At 39.6% G+C, this 3,824-nt stretch overlaps 1 long non-coding RNA gene across 1 annotated transcript; it reads right to left on the bottom strand.

The window, feature by feature from the left end:
- Positions 1 to 962: 962 nt before the first annotated feature.
- On the bottom strand, positions 963 to 2,151 carry LOC144221386 (uncharacterized). Its single transcript, XR_013332064.1, has 3 exons — positions 2,086 to 2,151; positions 1,704 to 1,865; positions 963 to 1,020 (listed from the first exon to the last, which is right to left on the bottom strand). It is a non-coding gene; the product is annotated as an uncharacterized LOC144221386 (long non-coding RNA).
- Between the last annotated feature and the right edge of the window lie 1,673 nt (positions 2,152 to 3,824).

Raw genomic sequence — 3,824 nt, 5'->3', positions numbered from 1 at the left:
TTTCAGACTTAAGTTTAGTGGGTTAATATTGCTTTTGCAAGAAATGCAATTTTCTATAGAGGCTGCCCATTTCTTTAAAATAATAAGCTCCTCCTGAAAAAAAAAATGGAGCACCTGGATGGTTGAGTTGGTTAAGCGTCCGACTTCAGCTCAGGTCATGATCTCATGGCTCATGAGTTGGAGCCCCGTGTCAAGCTCTGTGCTGACAGCTCAGAGCCTAGAGCCTGCTTCGGATTCTGTGTCTCCCTCTCTCTCTGCCCCTCCCCCACTTGTGCCCTCTTTCTCTCAAAAATAAACATTAAAAAAATTTTTTAAATATGAAGAAGCAATTAAACCAAAAGATGACTACAAATGTCACTTGTCCTACATAAAACTGTGACATTGTAGTGATGCTAAAATATGTTATTTCAGAGGCCACGGATTATAAATAAGGACATTGCCCTGGTTTCCATGTATACTACAATGAACCTTCTCCCATAACCACACTCAATACTATGTTCAATCTTTAAAGGTTTTGGCATGTGTAAAGTCATTGAGTTTCTTTCTCCATTTTTACTACATTCTGCCTTGCTTATTTCTGGCAAAACCCAAGATACAAAAAGCAAAAGCCGTATAAGGTAGTTCAGAGAAGGGACAAGGGAAATCTCAATACCTTTCTCTCAGTTTTGCTGTGAATCTAAAACTGCTCTAAAAATTAAGTCTTCAGTGTGTGTGTGTGTGTGTGTGTGTGTGTGTGTGTGTGTATCTCAACTCTATAACCAACTCAAATTTTTGCCCACCAGTTTCATCAAATCTAGGGATTTAGGCACCTTAATCTCTGAAATACTTAACGTTTGTAGATGCTCATTTTTCCTTAATCTCCAAGCCAACTTCCCCTCCTAGCTCTAAATTCAATGTACCACAGTTGTCTTTATGGTGATTACATCAAGCTGGGAATCATAACTAGTTTTATTCGAACCTTTGGTCCTGGGTCCAAGAGAAGACAATAGGCCATTATTTAGAAATGTCGTTATCTCTTACCTGGAAATAAGGGAAAAGTCAACTTAATTAATCTTAGCAAAACAATAAACGATGTTATCAGGAATAAAACATAAAATAAGACACTTCTTAAAAATCAGGATCCTTAAACACGAGAATTAGCACACAGTGCTTGGTGCTATAGTGAGTAGGCCAAAGGAAATGGAAGATGACCTGGTTTTTAGGAAACTCTGATCTAGTCAAGCATCAAAACCACAAGCCTAGGTGTGAACAGGAAGAAGGAAAGGCAAAATATTGGAATGTGGCATGAAACACATGCCAGTTGGGGTTGGAGGGGGAGTACTAATGAGTAGGGGAGTAGGGTATTTAAAACATATTCTACACATCATAGGTGGGGATGGTAACCCCCGGGACTACTTCTACTTAGCTTGACCTCAACTTCCACGCTGTAATTTCTGCTGCTATCAAACTATGAGCCTCATTCCATCCCTAAATAGGGTAATATAAGAGCAATTTGTTCAGAATTCAGCATTACATCAGCCCAGCCACTAGTTAGATTATTATGCCTAAGGAAATAATTTGCTCTACTCTCTCCCAAATGTGTCTTCAGAACAGTTTTCCCTCCTTCTTTTCTTCTACTGCCGTAAAAAATAAAAATAAGAAATTCCTATCCAGGTGGTGTCAGAAAGGCAAAAGTAAACGAAACAACATGCGCTCACACTCACCGGCATACACATCTTAACTCCCACAAAAGGGTTCGCTTTTTCATCCAGTTGAATGAGGAAGTGGTCCGGTCCAGGTATAATTGGAAATTCTTAATCAGTCTGCACAGTCTGCTTCTTCTGGTTATTACTATCCGCTGGAGTCTTATGCATTGAACGTCAGCCCTGGCAGGAGAAAGAAAAGCTTCGTTCGTGACCCTAGGCTACTCTTTCTAGGGAAGGAGAAAAGCTTTCTCACTGCAGTCCCGCTGACGTCCTGTCTTTATCTGCCTGTCTTCCTCACACTAGACTGAGTTTCTTCAGGGTGGGGGCTGGCTTCCCCACAGGGAAATCAAAGAGTAACTCCATCAGGGGGCCAAGACTCCCACCCTGCATATTTGCCCACCTGTGGCCCTTTCTTCTTCTTGGCCAAGTCATCCTTCAGCTTCAAACATGTTGAATTTTGGTTTCATGGAAGCCTTGGGAGGGATTACTTCCGGTGTGACAACTGCTCCTTCCGTTTCACCCCTGAAACCAGCAAAGTGGCTCTAACAGCCTCCTGTGCATTTGGTTGTGTTGTTACTGAGCCCAACGCAGTTAGCTTGGGATCTTTAAATAGCACCAGGNGTGGCCCACATCATATGGCATAGGTTTTTTAATGCATTTTCTATTTCTTTGTCTCCCATATATAGGTAACACACATAAACATGCAGTCTGATTAAGTTGTTTCCGTTTATAAGGACATGGGGGATGTAGGCAGCTGGACTCATATCTAGGTGACCTTGAAGTCTTCTCTCCTCTCTTCTTCATTTTTTTCTTTCTCCTTAGGGAGGGGTTCCTACCACAAAACATTAAAAAATTTAAAATAAATAAATAAATAAATAAATAAATAAATAAATAAATAAATAGCACCAGGTCTGACATTTCCACTTTACAAGCATCTTGGGGGATTTGAGAAGCACCCTTGACAGCTGCGTTTGAGCTGGGTTTTGATGAACTAGACTTGAATGAGCCTCCTGTAGGGCAAGGCATGTGGGCACATCTGTTTAAGGCTGATTATGAATTCCTGATAATGAACGACTAGACTGAAGTCATGCCCTGATAACAAAACTGTTTGGAACAGCAAATAGCACTTTTTAAAAAATATTAGAGATAAATGTTATCTCCTTGAATGCCTTCCCTGGTAGTTCAGAGCCGGTTTACATTTTTCCAATTAAAGTGATTCATTTTTGGTTGCATTAGTGGCCAGAAAAGAAGGAACACTTTGGAAAGAGGAGCACGTCACTAGGGGAAAGGTATTTTAAATATAAACAAATGATTTTAGAGGCAATAGTAGATATTTAATCACTTTCTCTTTAACTTCAATACCAACGTACTGATGAGCATGAAATGCAGTTAAAGAATAGAGGGAAGAAAGGAGGGTTGGAAGGAATGGAGGAATGGAGGAAGGGAGGAAAGGAAGAAGGTAGGAACTTTAGATTCTTTTCAGGTTTGTCTTCCTGTTTTGATCTTCCTAACACTATAGCTATGCTATTGACAGTACAGAACCAAAACTTATATGAATTAACACATGCTCATTATGCCCACAGCAACCCAGGTTAGGAGAGAAAGACTAATAAAAATTAATTCTGTCACAGAAATGGAATGAGAATTAGAAAGCCAGGTTCCTTCGGTGATAAATTATGTTTTAATCAGTCTTAGAGACTAAAAGGGAAAAATCCAAAATCAACAGAACCAGTCATCGATGGAAATGTCTTTTAACAATGCAATAATGAATTTAAGCTTCCTGCACACAATTTTACTGGTAGCTGGTTTTTTCTCCAACATTTCCAAAATCCGTGGCTTTGAGCCTGGCTCCACACTGTCAGTCCACTTTAGCACATTTGGATGAAGGGAAAATAGAAAACATTGCTCTCTAAACTGCCTCACAGTGATATTTAACAGTGTCTGAATGTGCACTTAGTATCTTGGTGTTCACACTTGATTTAGAAAACGCTTTGAAGCTTTGAATTAGAGTCATCAATATAATAATTGGACAGCATTAATTCCACTTGGTAATAAAAAGTCCTTCTTTTTTGGAATCTCTTAGCATTTTAAAGAAACAAGGGCTTTCAAATCTCTCCAACACACAAACTCCAGCAAAAG

This window comes from Crocuta crocuta, unplaced genomic scaffold, assembly GCF_008692635.1.
Source record: "Crocuta crocuta isolate KB4526 unplaced genomic scaffold, BGI_CrCroc_1.0 scaffold20, whole genome shotgun sequence".
NCBI lineage: Eukaryota > Metazoa > Chordata > Mammalia > Carnivora > Hyaenidae > Crocuta > Crocuta crocuta.
The sequence above is the reverse complement of the archived record's forward strand: the minus strand, read 5'-3'. Positions and strand labels throughout refer to the sequence as shown.